Source organism: Polypterus senegalus, chromosome 18, assembly GCF_016835505.1.
Source record: "Polypterus senegalus isolate Bchr_013 chromosome 18, ASM1683550v1, whole genome shotgun sequence".
In the NCBI taxonomy this organism is placed as follows: Eukaryota; Metazoa; Chordata; class Cladistia; order Polypteriformes; family Polypteridae; genus Polypterus; species Polypterus senegalus.
Genome location: NC_053171.1, coordinates 86345997 through 86355550, shown reverse-complemented (window position 1 = coordinate 86355550; position 9554 = coordinate 86345997).

Here is a 9554-nt window from a genome sequence, read left to right as displayed (position 1 = left end):
AATTTCGTAACATTTTCTGATTAAATGACGCTAGTTTGTCGGGTCTTTGACGAGTGTTCGCCACCAATGGTGTGATTCAGTTTATTGTATTTCTGCTGTTCAGAATTTAAGCAAAATCTTTTTTTTTTTCCCTACATTTTACTAATTGTTCCTTTTAAAATGGTGCATTTCAAAGTACATTAATGTATTCCAATTCTAACATTATCATCAATTAGACCGGTATAATGGCTAACTTGTGTTTGACTGACTTAACAGTTGATCTGTGCATTAATAATGTCACACATAAGTGGGAATCTTGGGCATTAAATTCCTTGTTGGTCATATTCTTATTGCATATTCTTCCTGTGTCCCCAGAGTCATTCCAGTAAGGCGGCCCAGTATGAGTGAGTGGTGGTGGTGTGTAGGCCAGTGCACTCTGTCCAGTGTTTGCTTTCTGCATTGTGCCCAATTTTTACCTTCTGTTCATGTGACTTGGATTTAGTGATGAGAACCACTCGAAGAAGAATGAATGTGTTACGACTTGCAAGTTCAGCTAATGGCTGCTAAATCAACCTGCAGATCACGGTGCCAGGAGCTTGATCCCCTCCACCATGCAGTGGTACGTGTACGGCTTTGACAGAAAAGCAGTGATGTGTTTGTAGAGCGAGTGTTGTGCCTACTTGAGTTATCCAAGAGGCATGGCGGTTGGCTCAAGAGGGGAAACTTAACTGCGATCACACATGCTTTTCTTAAATCGGGGGGGGGTGTCAAACTCCAGGCCTGGAGGGCCGCAGTGGCTGCAGGTTTTCATTCTCGCCCTTTTCCTAATTATTGACCAGTTTTCACTGCTGATGAACTCCTTTTCCCTTCATTTTAATAGCCCTGTTTTTAAGGATTCAGTCCTCCTGAATTGATTTGTTTCTTCATGAAATGGCAGCCAAACAGAAATGAGACGTGAAACGAGCCAACAGATGAGCAGCTAAACTGGGCTTTCAAACTCCAACCAATCCTATTAATGAGAAGCTGATTCTCTCTGTTAATTAACTAAACCTGTTATTTCATTTTGTGGTCTGTTGCTGCTCTCATTCTGCCACAGCAGACATTTCCAAAACTGTTGACTTTCTTTCCGTCAAAATGTTTTGGTGACCTGAGAGATCAGCCTCACTGAGACCTTCACCTTTCTTTATTTTCAGATATTGTGTGACGGGCACAGGTGAGCTAGTCGTGTGGCAGCTCCTTTTGTGTCTCATTATTAAAAAAGAGACAACTAAGGGGCCGGAGTTAAGTTAATTAAAACTAAAGCAAAAGAAGTTAATTAGCAGGAAAAACTGGTCCCTAATGAAGAAGATGGTTAGAATGAAAACCTGCACCTACTGCGGCCCGCCAGGCCTGGAGTTCGACACCCGTGTCTTAAACGCTTGACTGAACTGTTTTATATGTGCCTGCGCACATTGGGCTGACCCATAGCGGTTTGTAAGAGCAGGACACTGCAGTTGTGAACACATTTGGTATGCTTGGTTAAATGTCTTCCTCAGCTTAATTTCCGTCACTGTGAGATTCTAACAAGCAGCATATATTTTAAAGTCCAGTGCTTGGCAGCTTTGGCGCTCCACTTTTCAGTATAGTCCGCGCCCTGTTTACTCGGCATGAAATGCCAGCGGAACTGATTTTTAACATGATGTACACATCTCTGATGAAACAAACCTGACATGGCACAACAAGCCCTCTCCTCTTACTGGCACTCTTCCCCTTAAAGGCTGAGGGGACACCAACTGGCATGCGTTTCTATGCCATTGACATTAAAGTAAATGCATCTTTATACAGTACGGTCAGGTAATGGTTAAAGATTGCAGAATTTAGACCACGGTGCGTTCATCAGCACGTCATATTTAACAGCACATTCTTCCAGTTTGGCCAGGCAACAATTCAGAAAGTTGAAAGAAGTGGGGGTTTCGAAGCTTGAAGGAAGCAAGAACGTGTCGCATGTTTCACTGAATGAGTCCTCCGTTCTCTTATAAGCGGACACATTTGCTCATCGGACTAAATGTGCCAGGCAAAGTATGAACTCTTAAGAGGGAGGAAATGGGAAAGTAAAGAGCCCAACTGGTGTATTTTACATAAAACGGCGACACAATGGACGCACTTGCCACATTAGAAATGGGAAATGCAAAAACAGGAAGAAATGAAGGAAAGAATACAGCTGCACTTGGCTTCACACAATAGGGGCAAAAAAGGCACGAAACGCAAACCTTGTTATTGTTAAGTCAATTTTTCTGTGGTAAGGGAGAAGAACAAGGCGTTCGCTTCATGTAAAATTCCCTTTTAATAAATGAAATCTCCAGTAGCTCAGTTTGGGCCAAAGAAAGACCCCCTTCTCTCCTAACCCACAGGTACAATGGGGGGTAACTGCACCTAGCAGCCTGTCTGGTGCAGGCCTGAAGACCACCGTGAAACTGGGCATCTCTTTTGAAGCAGTGGCCGAGATTTACAGTATGGCCTTGCATTTCTTGATGCTCTTGTTGCCTGTTACCTGCACCACCCCGTGTTGGAAATTTTTCTGCTTTTCACTTCTAGACAAGTACAGCATGTCTCCATCATGTGAGGGGTAGCTTTAAGCAGCCTGGTCATTCCTTAGTTCCTGGTCACATAATTATTTACCATCTTAAGTGTCACGTAAATGTGCTCAAGTGTACATACGCTTGCAGGGTGCAATCCAATAAATTGTAATTTTGCAAATCTTTAAAGTCCGCCTTCATGCCTCCCTTTCCACCACAGAGTGGACATTTCACTTCTAGTAACTTTTTTTTGCAGATTCTGGAAGTGTCCTTGAAAACTTGCCGCCTCTCTTGTTCTGCTCCACCGTGCCGTCCTGGAATTGTCTTTGGTGGGGCCGTTCAGGGTACAGGCATGAAGACCACCTTCACGCTAAGTGTTGCTTCCACGTGCTTGATTGATTGATCTAAATCGGGGGTGTCGAACTCTGGTCCTGGAGGGCCACAGTGGCTGCAGGTTTTCATTCTAACCATCTTCTTAATTAGTGAGCAGTTTTGGCTGCTAATTAACTTCTTTTGCCTTAGTTTTAATTAGCCTGACTCAGACCCCTTGTTTCTTTTTACTTAATTAGCAGCCAAACAGTAATGAGACCCGAAACAAGCACCCACATGACCAGCTCACCTGTGCCCCTCACGCAGTATCTGAAAATTAAAGAAAGGTGAAGGACTCAGTAAGGTTGATCTCTCGGGACACGAAAATATTTTGATGGTGTTCTAAGAAAAAACAGAAATCAACAGTTTTGGAAATGTCGGCTGCAGCAACGAGCCATGGAATTAAATAATGAGTTTAATTAACAGCAAGAATTGGCTTCTAATTAAACTGGTTGGAGTGAAATTGATTGGAGTTTGATACCCCAATTTAGCTGGTCATCTGTTGGCTTGTTTCACGTCTCATTTGTGTTTGGGTGCCATTTAATTAAGAAAAGGATCAATTCAGAGGACTGAATCATTAAAAACATGAAGGGAAATGAAGTTAAGTACAAGTGAAAACTGGTCACCAATTAGCCAATACTGATGCTCTATGTAAGAAAGGTCAGAGCAGACTATACTTCCTGAGAAGGTTGGCATCCTTCAACATCTGCAGTAAGATGCTGCAGATGTTCTACCAGACGGTTGTGGCGAGTGCCCTCTTCTACGCGGTGGTGTGCTTGGGTGGCAGCATAAAGATGAAAGACGCCTCATGCCTGGACAAACTTGTTAAGAAGGCAGGCTCCATTGTAGGATTAAAGTTGGACAGTTTAACATCTGTGGCAGAGCGACGGGCATTAAGCAAACTCCTGTCAATCATAAAGAATCCACTGCATCCACTTAACAGGATCATCTCCAGACAGAGGAGTAGCTTCAGCGACAGACTGCTGTCACCATCCTGCTCCACTGACAGACTGAGGAGATCGTTCCTCCCCCACACTATGTGACTCTTCAATTCCACCCGGGGGAGCTAACATTAATTTTATTTAAATTTTTTTCATTTTTATTACTATTTAATTTAATATTGTTTTTTGTATCAGTATGCCGCTGCTGGATTATGTGAATTTCCCTTTGGGATTAATAAAGTATCTATCTATCTATCTATCTATCTATCTAGGAAAAGGGTTAGAATGAAAACCTGCAGCCACTGCAGCCCTCCAGGCCCGGCATTCGACACCCCTGATCTAAATTGTTTTTCAGTTTCTTGTCCTTTTTATATTCTGAAAACATTTTTTTTTCCTTCAATAACTTCAACTTCCCTCCTCCAGATTTATCACTTTTGAAAAGAAGCCACAGAACAGTCCACACCTCAGCTCCGTCCTCCTCACCTTCCACGTGTCCCTTCTGTACGACGAGACCGGTGTGTGAGGAGCAGCTCTTTTGGCGTTTTTGCTGATATGGTGTCGGTGGCCATCCTGCTCGGGGGTGATTGGTTTACCAGTCTCGCCAACGCTAGCGACAAGTCATCTTCTGATATGCGAGGAAAATGTGTCTGTCTCTGATTCTATATTTAATTTTCTCTGCCTGACTCCCATGTGGGGGCTGAGAGTTAGATCACTTAGCAAATATTGTGAGATTTGGAGGAAGGATCTCATCTATTTGTCACAGTTTATGCAGTAACCATAACACTTTCTTCAAATTGTGTATGCGCATCGCAAAACTTAAAGGAGTTTGTTGGGTTTTTTTTTTAATCCCCTTGGCTGGCAGCTGTTGCAGTGATTCTGACTCCTTGATGGTTCAGAAATGTACAGTAAGCCACCTGTGGTTTGGAAAGCCCAGAAGCACCTTGGGCGAATATGAAGTGGCAGATCAGCAGCAGCGGGGGGTTTCTGGGGGGCGAGAGATGGCATGCTGTGTGCTGCCAGCGTAGGCCATTGAAACGGTGAAAATCTCACAGTCTCGCAGGTAAACGCGTACATCATACGTGCATAAAGGTTGTCATTTCTATGGTGCATCAGCGATTATTCTAGTCAGAAGTTGAGGATTTCTGGGCCTTGTAGTTGGTCGTTCTTTTTAAGTTGTGTGTTTTTTGGCAAACTACTGTACAGTATAGTTGTGCTTGAAAGTTTGTGAACCCTTTAGACTTTTCTATATTTCTGCATACATATGACCTGAAACATCATCAGAGTTTCACTCAAGTCCTAAAAGTAGATAAAGAGAAACAAGTTAAACAAATGAGACAAAAATATTATACTTGATCATTCATTTATTAAGGAAAATGATTGAATATTACATATTTGTGAGTGTCAAAAGTATGTGAACCTTTGCTTTCAGTATCTGCTGTGACCCCCTAATAACTACAACTAAACGTTTCCGTAACTTCTGATCATTCCTGCACACCGGCTTGGAGGAATTTGAGCCGATTACTCCGTACAGAACAGCTTCAACTCTGGATGTTGGTGGGTTTCCTCACATGAACTTCGCTTCAGGTCCTTCCACAACATGTCGATTGGATTAAGGTCAGGACTTTGACTTGGCCATTCCAGAACATTCACTTTATTCTCCTTTAACCATTCTTTGGTAGAACGACTTGTGTGCTTAGGGTCGTTGTCTTGCTGCATGACCCACCTTCTCTTGAGATTCAGTTCATGGACAGATGTCCTGACATTTTCCTTTAGAATTCTCTGATATAATTCAGAATTCATTGTTCCATCAATGAAGGCAAGCCGTCCTGGCCCAGATGCAGCAAAACAGGCCCAAACCATGATACTACCACCACCATGTTTCACAGATGGGATAAGGTTCTTATGCTGCAATGCAGTGTTTTCCTTTCTCCAAACATAACGCTTTTCATTTAAACCAAAAAGTTCTATTTCGGTCTCATCACATCCGTCCACAAAACATTCTTCCAATAACCTTCTGGTTTGTCCACGTGATCTTTAGCAAACTACAGACGAGCAGCAATTTTTTTTTGGAGAGCAGTGGCTTTCTCCTTGACACCCTACCATGCACACCATTGTTGTTCAGTGTTCTCCTGATGGTGGACTCATGAACATGAACATTAACCAATGTGAGAGAGGCCTTCAGTTGCTTAGAAGTTACCCTGTGGTCCTTTGTGACCTCGCTGACTATTACACGTCTTGCTCTTGGAGTGATCTTTGTTGGTCGACCACTCCTGGAGAGGGTAACAAGGGTCTTGAATTTCCTCCATTTGTACACAATCTGTCTGACTGTGGATTGGTGGAGTCCAAACTCTTTAGAGATGGTTTTGTAACCTTTTCCAGCCTAATGAGCATCAACATCTCTTTTTGTGAGGTCCTCAGAAATCTCCTTTGTTCGTGCCATGATACACTTCCACAAACATGTGTTGTGAAGAGCAGACTTTGATAGATCCTGCTCTTTAAATAACACAGGGTGCCCACTCACACCTGATTGTCATCCCATTGATTGAAAACACCAGACTCGAATTTCACCTTCAAACTAACTGATCATCCGTGAGGTTCACATACTTTTGACACTCACAAATATGTAATATTCGATCATTTTCCTCAAAAAATAAATGACCAAGTATAATATTTTTGTCTCATTTGTTTAACTGGTTTCTCTTTATCTACTTTTAGGACTTGAGTGAAAATCTGATGATGTTTCAGGTCATATTTAGGCAGAAATATAGAAAATTCTAAAGGGTTCACACACTTTCAAGCACAACTGTATATTGTTGTTTTTCAGTCATAAATGAAATCTGTGGAGTAGTCTGTGATGATCAACTGAACATGAATGGCATAGGGATGAACGACCAAAACAAAAACTGATATTAGTATGGTGTGCTTATTTGGGGATGACGTTAATAGGCGTGCTGTATATTATTAGGAGCCATTTATGTTAACCAGTTTGGCACTGCTTGTTTTGCGGTCTGTATAACCCACTCTGTAGTTCTACACGTGTGTCCCTTGTGTGCAGTAGTTTGTAATTTACTTACGGCGCCCTGAGTCTCTACTCAATGTGGAGCTCAAATCAATCACAGATCGAAATCTCCGATATGCTGCACCAACAGGATGACATAAGAATCTGATGCAAACAAAGCTAATTATTCTGTAAACAATTTTACAGAAGAAAACCATTTTTACCTTCGGTCATAAAACAGTTTGTTTGCAATGTGTGTATCAATCAGGGAGGGACGAAGGCAATTAGAATGGGGCTTTGCAGCAGGCAGGGTTTGTTCCTCTCACGGCTCTGCTAATTTATGTTCTTTATTCTTTGTTTCACTTCCTCCATATAATTAATTTTCTTAACATTGATTACATATACTTATGTAACGTGTGTGATTGTTTTAATTACTGTCTAGTTTTTATGTGTGTATCCATGTTCTACTGTGCCCCTTGTGTTTTGTGAGTGTCTCCCCGAGAGGCGGGGCCACCTGTCCAGCTTCCTGTTTGAACCGTCCCCCCAATCCTTATTAAGCCTTGGGAGACCCACTGGTCAGATGAGGTTCATTGTTGTCAGTTCTCCTTTGGGTTATAGCAACGTTTCCCAAACTGTGGACCATGGCGGCATTGCAGGTCGACCACAACTGACCAAACCCTACCAACTCTGACAATCGCACTCGATTCACAATGGCAGCATCGTATCTTGACCAATCCAGGATGATGTCCCCAACCGGAGCCATGACTGTTTTGCTCAGTTTACTATTGACCATCGTTCTTGCTTTATCTAATTTGCGTGGTACTCCTCCCTGCTTTGATGATAGCACTCAATTCACTGAGGGGGGCCAACTCACACTCCACACAGAGACAATCACGGTAAATTCAACGGAATGGAGGACACCCCCAGGTGGGTCACGAGCTTACTAGCATGTGAAAAAGTGGGTCGTGAACACCACAAATGCTGGGAAGCACTGGGTTTACTATTAAAATTGTTTCTTTGATTCTCTAGATTTCTGACCTCTGCTTTTTTGACCGTGACTATTGGGCTCTGCTGCGGTGGGCTGGCACCCTGCCCGGGGTTTGTTTCCTGCCTTGGCCCTGTGTTGGCTGGGATTGGCTCCAGCAGACCCCTATGACCCTGTAGTGGGTTGCATAATCAATGGGTAGATTGGGTTCAGATGTACAGAACAGTTTTGAAGTAAACATTTTAATTTTACCAGGGGGATCCCCCCACCCTGCTCTTATGCGCCAACCACTTCGCGTCTCTGCCGCAGCATTGTGAATGTCACTTCCTTATCCGGCTCCCAAAGATGCCGTCACTTTCCGGCTCCATCTTGATGACATCATGTCCAGTCTCCTGAAGATGACGTCACTTCCACCACACCATCACTTCCGGTCTCCTCTTGATGATGTAACATCCGTCTTGCAGTTACGACGTCATCTCCTGCCACATCATTTCCGCCCGCCATTTTATTCCATTACTAGAAGGTTTGCCCCCTGCTTGCTTCTCTCGCCAACCCCCGCAGGCCTGTGCCATGTGCCAGCCACTTCACGTCTCTGCCTCTCGCGTTGTGACGAGGAGGGCTGAACGCACACCAAGGAGACACAGTCACTCCACTGAAACCCCCTTCTAAACGGTGATACAATGGGAAACAATTTTTTTTTTTGCCTCCTCTTTGCTCAATCAGCTGCTGGTTTTCTGCTGCCATGCCGCGTGATCTGCATCTCGCACAGTGCTTTGAACATTTAAAAGCCTGCCTTTGTCATCTACTCTTTGTCTTTTATTTTCAGCCCCGGGTGTGGTTAAATCTCTTGGCACAAAGTCTCCTCTCGCTGGACGTGAGTTCTTGATATTTTTTAGTTTATAATTTACAAATGGAATAAGAATCTGAAAATCTAACAACATCACATTAAAGTTCAATAAATTCTGAAAAGAATGATACCAAACATATATATGTAGGCTTCAAAAAAAGCCAGATTTAAAGCGTGACAAAAAATGTGACATTAAAAACATTACTGTTGCACTTTTAGGCTTTAATATTTACAGAGTAGATGGATACTTTATCTGTCCCTTATTTATAGCCAAAGGTTGACAGTTACCCCGTCTCAGCTGGGGGCTTTTGTGTCAGCATTTTGGCTCTCATTACTTGTTGTGGCCAGTTTCCCTGTTGGAGGGCCTGCTCCCCCGAAGCCAGCAGGTCTCCCCTGGGAACTGGCCCGGAGTTAGTGGGCCTCAGCCTGGTGCACCAGTCAGGAGTCTGGCCTGCTCTCTAGCCAATGTGGAGGCCCCTGTGGATTTCTCTTGGGAAGAACTGCCACATCATGACAGTTCCCTGGTTTACATTTATTTTTCGTGTTTTGTTGTTTGTAAATTCCTTTTTAATGTGTTTTGTGCTTCTTATGTATTTTTTTAAATATTGTTATGTTTATTTACTATATAGTATGCAGGTATATTTAAGCTGTTTGTGTATGCACCTTCTTTTCTGTGGGTGAACCCCCAAGAGGCGTGGCCATTGTGACATCACTAATGAGGGACTGCCCACAGCCTTAATGTAGCCCAGCATTTCTCAACCTTTACGTATTTGCAACCTGAGTTTTCATAACAGTTTTAATTGCGCCCCCCCCTAGCATTTTTTCAAAGGAGCCCACTAATACCAACTTGTTCTTTTTTAATCTATACTAATAAAAGGCA